The following is a 21,036-nucleotide window of genomic DNA, read 5'->3' as shown; positions in this document are numbered from 1 at the left end:
GGGAGGGACTAATGTCTACTGTACCACAGGGAGGGACTAATGTCTACTGTATCACAGGGAGGGACTAATGTCTACTGTATCACAGGGAGGGACTAATGTCTACTGTATCACAGGGAGGGACTAATGTCTACTGTACCACAGGGAGGGACTAATGTCTACTGTATCACAGGGAGGGACTAATGTCTACTGTTACACAGGGAGGGACTAATGTCTACTGTATCACAGGGAGGGACTAATGTCTACTGTATCACAGGGAGGGACTAATGTCTACTGTATCACAGGGAGGGACTAATGTCTACTGTATCACAGGGAGGGACTAATGTCTACTGTACCACAGGGAGGGACTAATGTCTACTGTTACACAGGGAGGGACTAATGTCTACTGTTACACAGGGAGGGACTAATGTCTACTGTACCACAGGGAGGGACTAATGTCTACTGTACCACAGGGAGGGACTAATGTCTACTGTACCACAGGGAGGGACTAATGTCTACTGTTACACAGGGAGGGACTAATGTCTACTGTTACACAGGGAGGGACTAATGTCTACTGTATCACAGGGAGGGACTAATGTCTACTGTATCACAGGGAGGGACTAATGTCTACTGTATCACAGGGAGGGACTAATGTCTACTTGGATGATTTGGACATATGCTCTCATTTAGGGTACTTCAGTTTTCTGTGATGCCATATTTATATAATCTGGACATACCTAGCCAGCCCGCCATCACCTCTCTCAGGGAAACGTCTCAGTCAATAATAAAATGGAAAACATTGCCTTTGTTGTCGTCACCAGGGGCCCACTCAAAGGGTAGTGACTGGTCCCACGGTGGGCAGTCTGGCTATAGTACCAGGAGGAGCATGTAACAACCTGTACCTGGTACCACCTCTGTCTGAAGAAGACATGACAGCAGGTGATCATATACACACACCACTCATTATCATAGCCACATTATCACTATCACACTATCATTATCCCAACCACACTATCATTATCCCAACCACACTATCATTATCCCAACCACACTATCATTATCCTAACCACACACCACTATCATTATTGTAGCAACATTATCACTATCACACTATCATTATCCCAACCACACACCACTATCATTATCGTAGCCACATGATCACTATCACACTATCATTATCCCAACCACACACCACTATCATTATCATAGCAACATTATCACTATCACACTATCATTATCCCAACCACACTATCATTATCCCAACCACACTACCACTATCATTATCCCAACCACACACCACTATCATTATCCCAACCACACGCCACTATCATTATCCCAACCACACTATCATTATCCCAACCACACGCCACTATCATTATCCCAACCACACTATCATTATCCCAACCACACGCCACTATCATTATCATAGTCACATTATCATTATCACACTATCATTATCCCAACTACACTATCATTATCCCAACCACACTACCACTATCATTATCCCAACCTCACTATCATTATCCCAACCGCACTATCACTATCACTATCGCAGCACACTATCATTATCGCAGCCACACTATCATTATCTCAGCCCCACTATCATTATCACAGCCCCACTATCACAGCCACACTATCATTATCACAGCTCCACTATCATTATCACAGCCACACTATCATTATCACAGCCCCACTATCATTATCACAGCCCCACTATCACTATCATATCAGCACTGTCATTATCACAGCCCCACTGTCATTATCACTATCAATATCATATCCTCACTTTAATCATTATCACAGCCCCACTATCATTATCACTATCACAGCCCCACTATCATTATCACAGCCCCACTATCATTATCACAGCCACACTATCATTATCGTAGACGCATTATCACTATCGCAAACACTCTCATTATCACAGCCCCACTCTCATTATCACAGCCTCACTATCATTATCACAGCCTCACTATCATTATCACAGCCCCACTATCATTATCATTATCGCAGCCCCACTATCACTATCACAGCCCCACTCTCATTATCACAGCCTCACTATCACTATCGCAGCCCCACTATCATTATCATTATCACAGCCCCACTCTCATTATCACAGCCTCACTATCATTATCACAACCCCACTATCATTATCATTATCACAGCCACACTATCATTATCACAGCCCCACTATCATTATCACAGCCTCACTATCATTATCGCAGCCCCACTATCACTATCGCAGCCCCACTATCATTATCACAACCCCACTATCATTATCGCAGCCCTACTATCATTATCACAGCCCCAGTATCATTATCACAGCCTCACTATCATTATCACAGCCTCACTATCATTATCACAGCCCCACTATCATTATCATTATCGCAGCCCCACTATCACTATCACAGCCCCACTCTCATTATCACTGCCTCACTATCACTATCGCAGCCCCACTATCACTATCGCAGCCCCACTATCATTATCACAGCCTCACTATCATTATCGCAGCCCCACTATCATTATCACAGCCACACTATCATTATCGTAGACGCATTATCGCTATCGCAAACACTCATTATCACAGCCCCACTATCACTATCACAGCACACTATCATTATCACAGCCTCACTATCACTATCGCAGCCACACTGTCATTATCATAACCCCACTATCATTATCGCAGCCCCACTATCATTATCGCAGCCCCACTATCATTATCACAGCCCCACTATCATTATCGCAGCCCTACTATCATTATCACAGCCGCAATACCATTATCACAGCCCCAGTATCACTATCATTATCACAGCCCCACTATCACTATCATTATCACAGCCCCACTATCATTATCACAGCCCCACTATCATTATCACAGCCCCACTATCATTGTCACAGCCCCACTATCATTATCACAGCCCCGCTATCATTATCACAGCCGCACTATCATTATCACAGCCCCACTATCATTATCACAGCCCCACTATCATTATCGCAGCCACTCTATCATTATCGTAGACACATTATCACTATCACAAACACTCTCTCATTATCACAGCCCCACTATCATTATCACAGCCACACTATCATTATCTCAGCCACACTATCATTATCATAACCGCACCATCATTATCATTGCCGTAACCACATGATCATGATCATTATCGCATCCACACTATCACTCTCATTATCATAGTCACACTGTCATTATCATTGCCGTAACCACATGATCATGATCATTATCTCAGCCAGTCACTGATGGTACAGTCTGCTGTATTGATTGAGGTCTCATACATCGTTCTATCACATTGCCTGTTGCTGTGGTGTTGCAGGCATTGCCAGTCTACTGAGAAGGGTCTAACCTCCTCAGAGAAGGGTTTAACCAGAGATCTGTTCTGGACTGCTATCCGCCCCACGGCTGCTCCGTTACACCGCAGAGAAGAGAGCTGCTCCTCCAAGATGGGTCAGTTCTTCATCGTTGTTTTACATGTTTTTTTTCGTTTTGAGCAGACGCTCTTGCAGTATAGACATTTCATATGTTCTTTTCTCCGTCCTGGTCACCCCCCCCATGGGAATCAAACCCACGACCCCGGGGCGTTGCAAGAGCCATACTCGGAACAACTGAGTCTCACTTAAAACGTCCCGGAGTAGAGTAGGAGTGCTGATCTAGAATCAGTTTTAAAATATAGACACATAAAATGACACTTAAAACGTCCCGGAGTAGAGTAGGAGTGCTGATCTAGAATCAGTTTTAAAATATAGACACTGAAAATGACACTTAAAACGTCCCGGAGTAGAGTAGAGTAGGAGTGCTGATCTAGAATCAGTTTTAAAATTTAGACACTTAAAATGACACTTAAAACGTCCCGGAGTAGAGTAGGAGTGCTGATCTAGAATCCGTTTTAAAATATAGACACATACAATTACACTTAAAACGTCCCGGAGTAGAGTAGGAGTGCTGATCTAGAATCAGTTTTAAAATATAGACACATAAAATGACACTTAAAACGTCCCGGAGTAGAGTAGGAGTGCTGATCTAGAATCAGTTTTAAAATATAGATACATACGATTACACTTAAAACGTGCCGGAGTAGAGTAGAGTAGGAGTGCTGATCTAGAATCAGTTTTAAAATATAGACACTTAAAATGACACTTAAAACGTCCCGGAGTAGAGTAGCAGTGCTGATCTAGAATCAGTTTTAAAATATAGATACATACGATTACACTTAAAACGTGCCGGAGTAGAGTAGGAGTGCTGATCTAGAATCAGTTTTGCCCTTTAGATTATAATGAATACAGGCCCTGCACCTAATCAGTACTGCTCTGTGGGCTCGACGTCCGCCTATAGCCAGGGTGTTCATACTGCTCTGTGGGCTCGACGTCAGCCAATAGCCAGGGTGTTCATACTGCTCCCTAGCTCTGAGTGTCTGAGTGTCTACACTAGCTCTGAGTGTCTACACTAGCTCTGAGTGTCTGAGTGTCTACCCTAGCTCTGAGTGTCTACACTAGCTCTGAGTGTCTGAGTGTCTACCCTAGCTCTGAGTGTCTGAGTGTCTACCCTAGCTCTGAGTGTCTGAGTGTCTACACTAGCTCTGAGTTTGCAGGTAGCTTGTAGTTTTGAAGAACGTTTTATTTGTAATGGTTATGAAAGGTGGATGTTGTTGCTACTTTATAAATCTTATCTACTCGATAAGGAAGTCTGCTACATGACAAACACTTATTTTCTTTAAACAGAATTTAAAGAAAACGTTTTCCCCTTAGCCCCGCCTGAGAAAACATTGTGGGGTCAGAAGGAATTGAACTGGGGCAAGGATCCTGGCCCCTCCCACGGTCACGTGGGAGGGGCCAGAGAACGCCCGTCCACCTGGACCATCCACACCCCGCCTGCCTCTGCCAACTCCAAGAGCTCCGAACACAGGCAAATGTCCCAGGGAGCCGTCCGGCTTGCACCCCTCAACCCCCAGGTTGGTACCTCCTGTCTCACCCCTCAACCCCCCCAGGGTACCTCCTGTCTCACCCCTCAACCCCCCCAGGGTACCTCCTGTCTCACCCCTCAACCCTCAGGTTGGTACCTCCTGTCTCACCCCTCAACCCCCAGGTTGGTACCTCCTGTCTCACCCCTCAACCCCCCCAGGGTACCTCCTGTCTCACCCCTCAACCCTCAGGTTGATACCTCCTGTCTCACCCCTCAACCCCCCCAGGGTACCTCCTGTCTCACCCCTCAACCCCCCAGGGTACCTCCTGTCTCACCCCTCAACCCCCCCAAGGTACCTCCTGTCTCACCCCTCAACCCCCAGGTTGGTACCTCCTGTCTCACCCCTCAACCCCCCAGGGTACCTCCTGTCTCACCCCTCAACCCCCAGGTTGGTACCTCCTGTCTCACCCCTCAACCCTCAGGTTGGTACCTCCTGTCTCACCCCTCATCCCCCCAGGGTACCTCCTGTCTCACCCCTCAACCCCCCAGGGTACCTCCTGTCTCACCCCTCAACCCCCAGGTTGGTACCTCCTGTCTCACCCCTCAACCCCCAGGTTGGTACCTCCTGTCTCACCCCTCAACCCTCAGGTTGGTACCTCCTGTCTCACCCCTCAACCCCCCCAGGGTACCTCCTGTCTCACCCCTCAACCCTCAGGTTGGTACCTCCTGTCTCACCCCTCAACCCCCCCAGGGTACCTCCTGTCTCACCCCTCAACCCCCAGGTAACTAGTTTGGACCTCGTCTCTTGTGACTAGGTTTGCAAAATTCTACTTGTCACCAGAGTAAGGAAACTGTCCTTTTAGGAGACCTAAGCGAGATTTGCTACCACCTCACAGCAAAACATTTTAGTGGCTCCGCTCTTGATGGTGGAGAGAGAATTTAAAAAAAATTAAAGTTAATTATCTGCAATTTTGTCATGGGGCCTAGAGAAAATGTTTCAGTTTTAAAGCAATTTTTCTGCAATTCAACACATTTTTGCCGTGGGGCAGAGATAATTGTTTCCTGCAATTCTACACATTTCACAATTGGGTGGATATAACTTTTTGATGTTTTAAAGCTGATTTCCTGCAATTCTGCACATGTTGTAATGCCATGCCATGTTAATATGATATCTGAGTCAGAGTGACTAACTAAACCAATGGGGGTTCCCCTGGAGGTCAGATGTTTCATTGTTTCAATGTTCAGATGTTCCGGTGTTCCGATGTTCAGATGTTCCGGTGTTCCGATGTTCCGGTGTTCCGATGTTCAGATGTTCAGATGTTCCGATGTTCAGATGTTCCGGTGTTCCGATGTTCAGATGTTCCGATGTTCAGATGTTCCGATGTTCAGATGTTCAGATGTTCCAATGTTCAGATGTTCCGATGTTCAGATGTTCCGGTGTTCCGATGTTCCGATGTTCCGGTGTTCCGATGTTCAGATGTTCAGATGTTCCGATGTTCAGATGTTCAGATGTTCCAATGTTCAGATGTTCCGATGTTCAGATGTTCCAATGTTCCAATGTTCAGATGTTCAGATGTCCCAATGTTCAGATGTTCCGATGTTCAGATGTTCCGGTGTTCCGATGTTCAGATGTTCCAATGTTCCGATGTTCAGATGTTCCAATGTTCAGATGTTCAGATGTTCCAATGTTCAGATGTTCCAATGTTCAGATGTTCAGATGTTCCGATGTTCCGATGTTCAGATGTTCCGGTGTTCCGATGTTCAGATGTTCCAATGTTCAGATGTTCCGATGTTCAGATGTTCAGATGTTCAGATGTTCCAATGTTCAGATGTTCCGATGTTCAGATGTTCCAATGTTCCGATGTTCAGATGTTCAGATGTTCCAATGTTCAGATGTTCAGATGTTCCAATGTTCAGATGTTCCAATGTTCAGATGTTCAGATGTTCCGATGTTCCGATGTTCAGATGTTCCGGTGTTCCGATGTTCAGATGTTCAGATGTTCCGATGTTCAGATGTTCAGATGTTCCGATGTTCAGATGTTCCGATGTTCTGATGTTCTGATGTTCAGATGTTCAGATGTTCCGGTATTCCGATGTTCCGATGTTCAGATGTTCAGATGTTCCGATGTTCAGATGTTCCAATTTTCAGATGTTTAGATGTTCAGATGTTCAGATGTTCCGATGTTCAGATGTTCCAATGTTCCAATGTTCAGATGTTCAGATGTTCAGATGTTCCGATGTTCAGATGTTCCAATGTTCAGATGTTCCAATGTTCAGATGTTCCGATGTTCCGGTGTTCAGATGTTCCAATGTTCAGATGTTCAGATGTTCCGGTGTTCAGATGTTCCGATGTTCAGATGTTCCGGTGTTCCGATGTTCCGGTGTTCAGATGTTCCAATGTTCAGATGTTCAGATGTTCCGGTGTTTGCTTCTCTCTTCCATAATCCAGTAGTGTTTTGTCTCTCTCCAGTGTCTCCCTGCTCTGGCTTCCATATCTATCAGTAAGTTGTCCTTCACCATCCTGGAGGGCCACATCAACCCTATGGCCCCAGACTTCTGCCGGTTCAAGCAGCACTACTGTCTGTGCTGGGGCCTGCTGGTGGAGCTGTTGTCGGGGCTGGGGAGTCTTCTGAGGCGCTATGCTGTCCCCATGGCCAGGGTCGACGGAGAGAGGCTGGTACAGCTGGCACAGGTGGGTGGGGGTGACTGTGTGTGAGGTGGGTGGGGGTGACTGTGTGTGAGGTGGGTGGGGGTGACTGTGTGTGTGTGTGTGTGTGTGAGAGAGCTGTCCAGTGAGATTGAACTTCACTCATCTTTACTAGTTTTCCCCTTTACAGAGTTTCCAACGTTTTCTTCTACTGTGGAAGTTGTGAATGAAATCAACATAATGTAAACCAATCTGACTACATCAGACCTAGTCTGTGAATGTATAAACCAATCTGACTACATCAGACCTAGTCTGTGAATGTATAAACCAATCTGACTACATCAGACCTAGTCTGTGAATGTAAACCAATCTGACTACATCAGACCTAGTCTGTGAATGTAAACCAATCTGACTACATCAGACCTAGTCTGTGAATGTAAACCAATCTGACTACATCAGACCTAGTCTGTGAATGTATAAACCAATCTGACTACATCGGAGGAGGATTCTATTGCGTTGTGGTGAGTAGACGGGCTTGTTTTGAGATCGAAGCACAGGGCTGCACGTGTTCTTATTCTTCACTAGTTAATTAAGCCCCTTCTCATGTAATGCAGGCCTACATGGAGCACCACACATCGGCTGCTACTGTAGGTTGAATGATAGAACAGCTATTTCCATGTTAAAATATAACGGGATGTTTTTTCTCCATTGTTTTTGATGGTAGGCCACTCTGGTAGGCCGTACATTATGATCAAATAGCCACAGTAGCCTACTTGACCACTGCTAAAACTGTAACTTAAAGCAGGTACAGCCTCAGTGTTCACAGTAAAACTGTAACTTAAAGCAGGTACAGCCTCAGTGTTCACAGTAAAACTGTAACTTAAAGCAGGTACAGCCTCAGTGTTCACAGTAAACCTGTAACTGAAAGCAGGTACAGCCTCAGTGTTCACAGTAAAACTGTAACTTAAAGTGGGTACAGCCTCAGTGTTCACAGTAAAACTGTACCTTAAAGCAGGTACAGCCTCAGTGTTCACAGTAAACCTGTAACTGAAAGCAGGTACAGCCTCAGTGTTCACAGTAAAACTGTAACTTAAAGCAGGTACAGCCTCAGTGTTCACAGTAAAACTGTAACTTAAAGCAGGTAGAGCCTCAGTGTTCACAGTAAAACTGTAACTTAAAGCAGGTACAGCCTCAGTGTTCACAGTAAAACTGTAACTTAAAGTGGGTACAGCCTCAGTGTTCACAGTAAAACTGTAACTTAAAGCAGGTACAGCCTCAGTGTTCACAGTAAACCTGTAACTGAAAGCAGGTACAGCCTCAGTGTTCACAGTAAAACTGTAACTTAAAGTGGGTACAGCCTCAGTGTTCACAGTAAAACTGTACCTTAAAGCAGGTACAGCCTCAGTGTTCACAGTAAACCTGTAACTGAAAGCAGGTACAGCCTCAGTGTTCACAGTAAAACTGTAACTTAAAGCAGGTACAGCCTCAGTGTTCACAGTAAAACTGTAACTTAAAGCAGGTAGAGCCTCAGTGTTCACAGTAAAACTGTAACTTAAAGCAGGTACAGCCTCAGTGTTCACAGTAAAACTGTAACTTAAAGCAGCTACAGCCTCAGTGTTCACAGTTAAACTATAACTTAAAGCAGGTACAGCCTCAGTGTTCACAGTAAACCTGTAACTGAAAGTGGGTACAGCCTCAGTGTTCACAGTAAAACTGTAACTTAAAGCAGGTAGAGCCTCAGTGTTCACAGTAAAACTGTAACTTAAAGCAGGTACAGCCTCAGTGTTCACAGTAAAACTGTAACTTAAAGTGGGTACAGCCTCAGTGTTCACAGTAAAACTGTAACTTAAAGCAGGTACAGCCTCAGTGTTCACAGTAAAACTGTAACTTAAAGTGGGTACAGCCTCAGTGTTCACAGTTAAACTATAACTTAAAGCAGGTAGAGCCTCAGTGTTCACAGTAAAACTGTAACTTAAAGCAGGTAGAGCCTCAGTGTTCACAGTAAAACTGTAATTTAAAGCAGGTAGAGCCTCAGTGTTCACAGTAAAACTGTAACTTAAAGCAAGTAGAGCCTCAGTGTTCACAGTAAAACTAACTTAAAGCAGGTACAGCCTCAGTGTTCACAGTAAATGCGTGCCAGAATTTGCCCTGAATTTTCACAACGTTCAGGTTTGCGCACAGAAGGTTTCATTGGCGCTCTCCCATTACGGATCACTGTCCCTGTTCTTCTCCAGGGCGGGGATCTGGACTGGGCCGTAGGAGGAGGAGGCAGTAGCTCGGTGGAGCGTCTCCTCTCGGTGATAGAGAACAGAGAGGAGGTTTGGGACCTGGTGCACCGACCAGGGCAGCGCTACCGGGGGAGGGAGGCACGGAGGCTGCCGCGATACGGATCCAGAGCTGCTGGAGGCGCCACTGGGCCCGCAACGCCTACCTGCGCCACCGCCAGAGGAAGTGGGCGGCAGGGACCATCGCCATCTCCTGGCTGATGCACGCTCAACTGGGCCGCGTCAGGAAAAGCCTGCAGGAGAGCAAGAGGACACACCTGGATAACTACCGCATCAGGGGCCAGGTCTGTCTGTCCGTCCGTCTGTCTGTCATACCCAGATGCTCTTCCAGTCATATTACCCCTCTGACTGAGCAGAGAATCCTCTGTACCCTTGATAGTCTGACATCTCAGTTAAACATCTGTTTTGATATAACAGCACTATGTACCTTCAGATGCTCTGTCTCTGTCTCTGTGTCTGTGTCTCTGTCTGTGTCTGTATCTCTGTCTGTATCTCTGTGTCTCGGTCTGTATCTCTGTCTCTGTGTCTGTGTCTCTGTCTGTCTGTGTCTCTGTCTGTCTGTGTCTCTGTCTGTCTGTGTCTCTGTCTGTCTGTGTCTCTGTCTGTCTGTGTCTCTGTCTGTGTCTCTGTCTGTCTGTGCCTGTGTCTGTCTGTGACTGTCTGTGACTGTCTGTGTCTCGGTCTGTATCTCTGTCTCTGTGTCTGTATCTCTGTCTGTCTGTGTCTCTGTCTGTCTGTGTCTCTGTCTGTCTGTGTCTCTGTCTGTCTGTGTCTCTGTCTGTGTCTCTGTCTGTCTGTGCCTGTGTCTGTCTGTGACTGTCTGTGACTGTCTGTGACTGTCTGTCTCTGTGTCTGTGACTCTGTCTGTATCTCTGCCTGTGTCTCTGAATGTGTTGGTGTCTCTGTCTGTGTCTCTGTCTGTGTCTCTGAATGTGTCTCTGTCTGTGTTTCTGTCTGTGTCTCTGTCTCTGTATGTGTCTGTGTTTCTGTCTGTGTCTCTGAATATGTCTGTGTTTCTGTCTGTGTCTCTGTCCTTGTCCCTGTCACTGTCTGTGTCTCTGTCTGTGTCTCTGTCTGTCTGTGTCTCTGAATGTGTCTCTGAATGTGTCTGTGTCTCTGTCTGTGTCTCTGAATATGTCTGTGTCTCTGTCTGTGTCTCTGAATGTGTCTCTGAATATGTCTGTGTCTCTGAATATGTCTGTGTCTCTGAATATGTCTGTGTCTCTGAATATGTCTCTGTCTGTATCTGTGTCTCTGAATGTGTCTCTGTCTGTATCTGTGTCAGTGCATCATATCCATCTCTTTGTCAGTCCGTCTCTGTGCCGTGACTTGACTTTTTACATTAATCTGAAGACTATTATTTATCTAATTAACTAAGTATGTTTAATTGTTACCCGATTTAAATTAATCATGTAACAATGAACTCATTAGGATCTGGGGCACCACTGGAGCGGTTCTTTAAAGAGGTCCCTAGTTAAACCCTAAAAGGTCTTTACCTATCACATTTAAAGAGGTACGATCTCCTAGTTAAACCCTAAAAGGTCTTTACCTATCACATCTGTAAACAGTCAATTTATTTATCATAACCTCATATTATATCATCATTCTGAACAGTTGTAACCTCCTTGCATCTGCATAAACCCCAGCCTTCATTACTACACAAATTGGTTTAATTATCTATTTACTACCTAATTACAGTGCCTTGCAAAAGTATTCATCCCCCTTGGCGTTTTTTCCTTTTTTGTTGCTTTTCAACCTGTAATTTAAATGGATTTTTATTTGGATTTCATGTAATGGACATATACAAAATAGTCCAAATTGTGGAAGTGAAATTAAAAACATGACTTGTTTAAAAAAAATATATATGGAAAAGTGGTGCGTGCAAACCATAAGATCTGGTGGACTTTATTTAAGTGTCACATGATCTGTCACATGATCTGTCACATGATCTCAGTATATATATATATATATATATATATATATATATATCTGTTCTGAAAGGCCCCAGAGTCTGTAATACCACTAAGCAAGGGGGCACCACCAAGCAAGAGGCACCATGAAGACCAAGGAGCTCTCCAAACAGGTCAGGGACAAAGTTGTGGAGAAGTACAGATCAGGGTTGGGTTATAAAAAAATATCTGACATTTTTAACATCTCACAGAGCACCAATTAAATCCATTGTTAAAAAATTCAAAGAATATGGCACCACAACGAACCTGACGAGAGGGCCGCCCACCAAAACTCACGGACCAGGCAAGGAGGGCATTAATCAGAGAGGAAACAAAGAGACCAAAGATAACCCTGAAGGAGTTGCAAAACTCAACAACGGAGATTGGAGTATCTGTCTATAGGACCACTTATAAACCGTACATTTTACAGAGCTGGGCTTTATGGAAGAGTGGCCAGAAAAAAGACATTGCTTAAAGAAAAAAATAAGCAAACACGTTTGGTGTTCGCCAAAAGGCATGTGGGAGACTCCCCAAACATATGGAAGAAAGTACTCTGGTCAGATGAGACTAACATTTTTGGGCCATCAACGAAAACGCGATGTCTGGCGCAAACCCAACTCCTCTCATCACCCCGAGAACACCATCCTCACAGTGAAGCATGGTGGTGGCAGCATCATGCTGTTGGGATGTTTTTCATCAGCAGAGACTGGGAAACTGGTCAGAATTTAAGGGATGATGGATGGCGCTAAATACAGGGAAATCCTTGAAGAAAACCTGTTTCAGTCTTCCAGAGATTTGAGACTGGGACGGAGGTTCACCTTCCAGCAGGACAATGACCCTAAGCATACTGCTAAAGCAACATTCGAGGTGTTTAAGGGGAAACATGTAAATGTCTTGGAATGGCCTACTCAAAGCCCAGACCTCAATCCTATTGAGAATATGTGATATGACTTAGATTGCTGTACACCAGTGGAACCCATCCAACTTGAAGGAGCTGGAGCAGTTTTTCCTTGAAGAATGGGCAAAAATCCCAGTGGCTAGATGTGCCAAGCTTATAGAGACATACCCCCAGGAGACTTGCAGCTGTAATTGCTGCAAAACGTGGCTGTACAAAGTATTGACTTTGGGGGGGTGAATAGTTTTTTGTGTGTCTTATTTCTTGTTTGTTTCACAATAACAAATATTTTGCATCTTCAAAGTGGTCGGCATGTTGTGTAAATGAAATGATACAAACCCCCCCCTAAAATCTATTTGAAATCCAGGTTGTAAGAAAACAAAATAGGAAGCCACTGTAAATGGGAACACAGGCTAAACACACACACTCTGAATCGGTTATCGACTTGAGACTTAATCCGTTGAAAACAGATCCCTAGCGGAATGACAACAAAATGGACACTCGTTAAAGAAGAGAGAGAGAGAGGGACAGAGACACTTAACATTGCCACATTCAGAAACTACTCTCACCTACAATGACCATTAACTTTGCACACGATCCGCCGCAAGAAATCATATATGTGTTTATGTGAAATGCCTGGGTTCGCTGGGCATCTCTCAATGAATGGGACAGCCTTTTCCCGGCACGCTTGTAAGGCTCTGACTGTCTGAAATGGTTCCAACAACTCTTCTACTGTTGTCCTTGTTCATAGTTGTTCAGTATCCGGTGATATCGTGTTGTCCTGAACAGAACTACAGAGTTCATTTTCCTTCCATTCGCTCTTGATGATGCTTCTTTGAAGATAGGCTACCCAACCATATCGATGTTTCCCCAATGGGATGATGAGAGTATCGTAATACAATGGTTTGAGCAGAGTAACAGGGTGGTCCTACTTAAATTTGCTTTCGAAGATACTTTACTTAGGACAGCTAATCAGCCGTACCAGTGATTGTCCGGGAGGTGAGGTTATCATCTCCACCTCGTGTTGAGGTTCAAAGTTCAAATGATTTTAAACGCACAGCTGCATCTTCATGATTTTCTGGTCTAATGTGATCACTTCTTAACCCACGAAAGGGGTTCCGGCAGGCTTGCACTCTCCCTGATCTCACTCTGGGGGCGGTGATTACTCACTGTGCGAAAGTTATAGAAAACAATTCTCTTCTATAAATCATATCCCACTTTTAACAAAAAAGAACTTTAATCGTTTTCCATTTTACATGCACAAACCCATAGTATGGAAACCATCATCCGTATAATAGGTATACTTTCCAAGTTACAGTATTTCCTTCATAACATTTTCAATGACATCACAAAATAACAAACACAATTATCGCCTCTGACCATTCCCCGCGTTCTACGTTAGAAATATTGCTCCAGTGTTTGCGTTTTGAAACGTGTTAAGACTTTCAGTGGGCAAAAAGGTCTGTTGAGACAAAGCACATTCCCCTGGTGAATTTAGAGAGCACGGGCCTGGAGAGCACAGGCCTGGAGAGCACGGGCCTGGAGAGCACGGTCCTGGAGAGCACGGTCCTGGAGAGCACGGTCCTGGAGAGCACGGTCCTGGAGAGCACGGTCCTGGAGAGCACGGTCCTGGAGAGCACGGTCCTGGAGAGCACAGGCCTGGAGAGCACAGGCCTGGAGAGCACAGGCCTGGAGAGCACGGGCCTGGAGAGCACAGGCCTGGAGAGCACAGGCCTGGAGAGCACGGTCCTGGAGAGCACGGTCCTGGAGAGCATGGGCCTTGATTTTTCCCATTGATTTACAACAGGACGTAGGTTGTTAATCTCCACTAGTCATTTCCTTCCCCCTCTACGGGAAAAATGGGGTCTGATTGAAGTTATAGATCTGACCTATTTGGATTCTCGTGGTCAGTCATGACACCCGTCGTCTTGGTCGTAAGATCTTCATGTACTCAGCCTTTGTGTGTGTGTGTGTGTGTCCAGGACAGTTGCATCACCGATCTATGTTCCTCTTGTCCTCCTACAGTATCTGTCAGCCAACTGGAAACACATCCAGGCTTCCAGAAGGACCATCATACACGTCCCATCATTAGGTAGGTAGGTCTCCCTCACACAGACACATACCATCATTAGGTAGGTATCTCTCACACAGACACATCTCATCATTAGGTAGGTAGGTCTCCCTCACACAGACACATCCCATCATTAGGTAGGTCAGACACATCCCATCATTAGGTAGGTCTCCCTCACACAGACACATCCCATCATTAGGTAGGTCTCCCTCACACAGACACATCCCATCATTAGGTAGGTAGGTATCTCTCCCACACAGACACATCCCGTCACTCCCTCACACAGACACATCCATCATTAGGTAGGTATCCCTCATCCCATCATTAGGTAGGTCTCCCTCACACAGACACATCCATCATTAGGTAGAGTAGGTATCTCTCACACAGACACATCCCATCATTAGGTAGGTCTCCCTCACACAGACACATCCCATCATTAGGTAGGTATCCCTCACACAGACACATCCCATCACTCCCTCACACAGACACATCCCATCATTAGGTAGGTCTCCCTCACACAGGTGTCTCTGTACAGGTGTCTGCGGACAGCTCTGTCTACAGCTACACCTGACTGGTTCTGGTACTGGTACTGGTACAGCTTGAGATGGGTCTGTGGTCTCTAAGAAAAACCACGAGGAGACGTGAGATTCTGAAACGGCGGAGAGGGAGGGAACTGAACAGAAACCTCTCACCTCTATTGCCATTTCATTTAGGAATTTGGAGTTAAAGCTAATGAACAGGCCATTAACCGTTAGGAGAGACTATGTTTCAATGAGAAACAGGGGATGTGTTCCCCCCCCAGATAATTTAGATGGCCTCTTAGATGGCCTCTTGTTTTATTTTTATTAGTCAGAACGAGGAAAGGGCGACACAGAAGAACTGTGAGTTTCAATTGCGATCAGGCGTGTGCTTGTCAACCCTCAATAAAACTATTGTTTCAAATGATTATTAGAGCTAATTACAAACAGATGGAATGTTTTATGGGCTCTCCGGGTGTGTGTGTGTGTGTGTGTGTGTGTGTGTGTGTGTGTGTGTGTGTGTGTGTGTGTGTGTGTGTGTGTGTGTGTGTGTGTGTGTGTGTGTGTGTGTGTGTGTGTGTGTGTGTGTGTGTGTGTGTGTGTTATCGGAGAAGATAATTAGCTAGTTGAACCCCATTGTTGTTAATTAGCAGGAAGCCAATCATTTAATTTAATTACCTCGATCCATCGGAGGATTCTCTCTCTCTCACTGCACTGGCAGGTCAGACAGACCCACAGACCCTCCTCTGCACAGTATCACGATGCTGTGTCTTTGTCTGGTTTTATTTCCTCTGTTCTGTGTTCTGTGTATGGCAGACTGGGTTAGGTGGTAACCCTGTGTTCTGTGTATGGTACACTGGGTTAGGTGGTAACCCTGTGTTCTGTGTATGGTAGACTGGGTTAGGTGGTAACCCTGTGTTCTGTGTATGGCAGACTGGGTTAGGTGGTAACCCTGTGTTCTGTGTTCTGTGTATGGTAGACTGGGTTAGGTGGTAACCCTGTGTTCTGTGTTCTGTGTATGGCAGACTGGGTTAGGTTGTAACCCTGTGTTCTGTGTTCTGTGTATGGTAGACTGGGTTAGGTTGTAACCCTGTGTTCTGTGTTCTGTGTATGGCAGACTGGGTTAGGTTGTAACCCTGTGTTCTGTGTATGGTAGACTGGGTTAGGTTGTAACCCTGTGTTCTGTGTTCTGTGTATGGCAGACTGGGTTAGGTGGTAACCCTGTGTTCTGTGTTTGGCAGACTGGGTTAGGTGGTAACCCTGTGTTCTGTGTTCTGTGTATGGCAGACTGGGTTAGGTTCTAACCCTGTATTCTGTGTTCTATGTGTTAGGTTCCCCCGTGTTCTAACCCTGTATTCTGTGTTCTATGTGTTAGGTTCCCCCGTGTTCTAACCCTGTATTCTGTGTTCTATGTGTTAGGTTCCCCCGTGTTCTAACCCTGTATTCTGTGTTCTATGTGTTAGGTTCCCCCGTGTTCTAACCCTGTATTATGTGTTCTATGTGTTAGGTTCCCCCGTGTTCTAACCCTGTATTATGTGTTCTATGTGTTAGGTTCCCCCGTGTTCTAACCCTGTATACTGTGTTCTATGTGTTAGGTTCCCCGTGTTCTAACCCTGTATTATATGTTCTATGTGTTAGGTTCCCCGTGTTCTAACCCTGTATTCTGTGTTTTATGTGTTAGGTTCCCCCGTGTTCTAACCCTGTATTCTGTGTTCTATGTGTTAGGTTCCCCCGTGTTCTAACCCTGTATTCTGTGTTCTATGTGTTAGGTTCCCCCGTGTTCTAACCCTGTATTCTGTGTTCTATGTGTTAGGTTCCCCGTGTTCTAACCCTGTATTCTGTGTTCTATGTGTTAGGTTCCCCCGTGTTCTAACCCTGTATTCTGTGTTCTATGTGTTAGGTTCCCCCGTGTTCTAACCCTGTATTCTGTGTTCTATGTGTTAGGTTCCCCCGTGTTCTAACCCTGTATTCTGTGTTCTATGTGTTAGGTTCCCCCTTGTTCTAACCCTGTATACTGTGTTCTATGTGTTAGGTTCCCCGTGTTCTAACCCTGTATTCTGTGTTCTATGTGTTAGGTTCCCCCTTGTTCTAACCCTGTATACTGTGTTCTATGTGTTAGGTTCCCCGTGTTCTAACCCTGTATTCTGTGTTCTATGTGTTAGGTTCCCCCGTGTTCTAACCCTGTATTCTGTGTTCTATGTGTTAGGTTCCCCCTTGTTCTAACCCTGTATACTGTGTTCTATGTGTTAGGTTCCCCGTGTTCTAACCCTGTATTCTGTGTTCTATGTGTGTCCTCCGTCAGGTTACTCCCAGCTGCAGCGTTTCAGCCTGAAGAGTTTTGACATCCTGCAGAACATCCAGATGGGCCGACTGTGTGATGTCAGAGGTAGATATTTAACAGACCCCCCTTCAGTGTTGTGACACAGCGTTACAGCACCATCTTTGGGACTGCGTTGTCCATCACCTGAACATGGTACACAACATGTTGTTTTGGGAGGGGGGGGCTGTTCAGGTACACAACATGTTGTTTTGGGGGGGGGCTGTTCAGGCACACAGCATGTTGTTGTTTTTTTTGGGGGGCTGTTCAGTACACAGCATGTTGTTGTTTTTTGGGGGGGCTGTTCAGGCACACAGCATGTTGTTTTGGAGGGGGGCTGTTCAGGCACACAGCATGTTGTTTTGGGGGGGCTGTTCAGGCACACGGCATGTTGTTTTGGGGGGGCTGTTCAGGCACACAGCATGTTGTTTTGGGGTGTTCAGGCACACAGCATGTTGTTTTGGGGGGGCTGTTCAGGCACACAGCATGTTGTTTTGGGGGCTGTTCAGGCACACAGCATGTTGTTTTGGGGGGGGCTGTTCAGGCACACAGCATGTTGTTTTGGGGGGGCTGTTCAGGCACACAGCATGTTGTTTTGGGGGGGCTGTTCCAGGCACACAACATGTTGTTTTGAGGGGGCTGTTCAGGCACACAGCATGTTGTTTTGGGAGGCTGTTCAGGCACACAGCATGTTGTTTTATTTTAGGCTGTTCAGGCACACAGCATGTTGTTTTAGGGGGCTGTTCAGGCACACAACATGTTGTTTTGGGGGGCTGTTCAGGCACACAACATGTTGTTTTGGGGGGCTGTTCAGGCACACAACATGTTGTTTTGGGGGGGCTGTTCAGGCACACAACATGTTGTTTTGGGGGGGCTGTTCAGGCACACAACATGTTGTTTTGGGGGCTGTTCAGGCACTGTTCAGGCAACAACATGTTGTTTTGGGGGGCTGTTCAGGCACACAACATGTTGTTTTGGGGGGGCTGTTCAGGCACACAGCATGCTGTTTTGGGGGAGCTGTTCAGATCTGTGTGTCTCTGTGTCTCTGTGTGTCTCTGTGTGTCTCTGTGTGTAGATGGAGGTGATCTGTGTGTCTCTGTGTGTACGATGAGAGTGGAGGTGATCTATGTGTCTCTGTGTGTAGATGAGAACGTGGAGGTGATCTATGTGTCTCTGTGTCTCTGTGTGTAGATGAGAACGTGGAGGTGATCTATGTGTCTCTGTGTGTCTCTGTGTGTAGATGAGAACGTGGAGGTGATCTATGTGTCTCTGTGTGTTTCTGTGTGTAGATGAGAACGTGGAGGTGGATCTGTGTGTCTCTGTGTGTAGATGAGAACGTGGGAGGTGATCTATGCGTCTGTGTGTCTCTGTGTGTGATGAGAACGTGGAGGTGATCTATGTGTCTCTGTGTGTCTCTGTGTGTCTCTGTGTGTAGATGAGAACGTGGAGGTGATCTATGTGTCTCTGTGTCTCGCGGAGGTGATCTGTGTGTCTCTGTGTGTAGATGAGAACGTGGAGGTGATCTATGTGTCTCTGTGTGTCTCTGTGTGTCTCATGTGTCTCTGTGTGTAGATGAGAACGTGGAGGTGATCTATGTGTCTCTGTGTCTCTGTAGATGAGAACGTGGAGGTGATCTATGTGTCTCTGTGTGTCTCTGTGTGTAGATGAGAACGTGGAGGTGATCTATGTGTCTCTGTGTGTCTCTGTGTGTTGATGAGAACGTGGAGGTGATCTATGTGTCTCTGTGTGTCTCTGTGTGTAGATGAGAACGTGGAGGTGATCTGTGTGTCTCTGTGTGTAGATGAGAACGTGGAGGTGATCTGTGTGTCTCTGTGTGTAGATGAGCTGGAGGTGATCTGTGTCTCTGTAGATGAGAATGTGGAGGTGATCTATGTGTGTCTCTGTGTGTCTCTGTGTGTCTCTGTGTGTCTCTGTGTGTAGATGAGAACGTGGAGGTGATCTGTGTGTCTCTGTGTGTAGATGAGAACGTGGAGGTGATCTATGTGTCTCTGTGTGTCTCTGTGTGTAGATGAGAACATGAGGTGATCTATGTGTCTCCTGTGCGTCTGGGAGGCGACCTGTCCCAGTATTACACCAGACTGCTGGGTTTGCAACAGAGAGGCCAGGGAGGACTCCAGGAGGCCCGGCAGACCCAGGGACGAATGGGGAGGAGGCCAGGACAACCCAGGCCTCCTGCACAAACGCTTCACCATCCTCACGCCTGGCGCTCTGGAAGACTTTCCGGTAAGAAGGAGAACACATCACAGTTACATTTAACACACAGACTACATTTTACTAACGTACTGAAGAGATTTCAGCGATAATAGAATGAGGGTAGCCTGGCACGACCATCCTGATCCTCACCATCTTACATTCTGTTTGGTTTCACTTAGTGAAGGAAAGGAGCGCAGTGGTCATTATGGTGAATCAGGCAGTGGTCATTATGGTGAATCAGGCAGCGGTCATTATGGTGAATCAGGCAGTGGTCATTATGGTGAATCAGGCAGTGGTCATTATGGTGAATCAGGCAGTGGTCATTATGGTGAATCAGGTGAATCAGGCAGTGGTCATTATGGTGAATCAGGCAGTGGTCATTATGGTGAATCAGGCAGTGGTCATTATGGTGAATCAGGCAGTGGTCATTATGGGGAATCAGGCAGTGGTCATTATGGTGAATCAGGCAGTGGTCATTATGGTGAATCAGGTGAATCAGGCAGTGGTCATTATGGTGAATCAGGCAGTGGTCATTATGGTGAATCAGGTGAATCAGGCAGTGGTCATTATGGTGAATCAGGTGAATCAGGCAGTGGTCATTATGGTGAATCAGGCAGTGGTCATTATGGTGAATCAGGCAGTGGTCATTATGGTGAATCAGGCAGTGGTCATTATGGTGAATCAGGCAGTGGTCATTATGGTGAATCAGGTGAATCAGGCAGTGGTCATTATGGTGAATCAGGCAGTGGTCATTATGGTGAATCAGGCAGTGGTCATTATGGTGAATCAGGTGAATCAGGCAGTGGTCATTATGGTGAATCAGGCAGCGGTCATTATGGTGAATCAGGTGAATCAGGTGAATCAGGCAGTGGTCATTATGGTGAATCAGGCAGTGGTCATTATGGTGAATCAGGGTCATTATGGTGAATCAGGTAGTGGTCATTATGGTGAATCAGGTGAATCAGTGGTCATTATGGTGAATCAGGCAGTGGTCATTATGGGGAATCAGGCAGTGGTCATTATGGTGAATCAGGCAGTGGTCATTATGGTGAATCAGGCAGTGGTCATTATGGTGAATCAGGCAGTGGTCATTATGGTGAATCAGGTGAATTATGGTGAATCAGGCAGTGGTCATTATGGTGAATCAGGTGAATCAGGCAGTGGTCATTATGGTGAATCAGGCAGTGGTCATTATGGTGAATCAGGCAGTGGTCATTATGGGGAATCAGGCAGTGGTCATTATGGTGAA

The 21,036-nt window shown here is 45.9% G+C and overlaps 1 pseudogene; it reads left to right on the top strand.

Annotated features, from left to right (window-relative positions):
- Nucleotides 1-3,338: 3,338 nt before the first annotated feature.
- On the top strand, nucleotides 3,339-19,817 carry LOC124028070 (annotated as a pseudogene).
- The last annotated feature ends 1,219 nt before the right edge of the window (nucleotides 19,818-21,036 follow it).

The sequence above is a fragment of the Oncorhynchus gorbuscha genome, unplaced genomic scaffold, assembly GCF_021184085.1.
Source record: "Oncorhynchus gorbuscha isolate QuinsamMale2020 ecotype Even-year unplaced genomic scaffold, OgorEven_v1.0 Un_scaffold_3721, whole genome shotgun sequence".
Classification (NCBI taxonomy): domain Eukaryota; kingdom Metazoa; phylum Chordata; class Actinopteri; order Salmoniformes; family Salmonidae; genus Oncorhynchus; species Oncorhynchus gorbuscha.
Note: the sequence above shows the minus strand (reverse complement) of the source record. Positions and strands in the feature narration are given on the sequence as shown.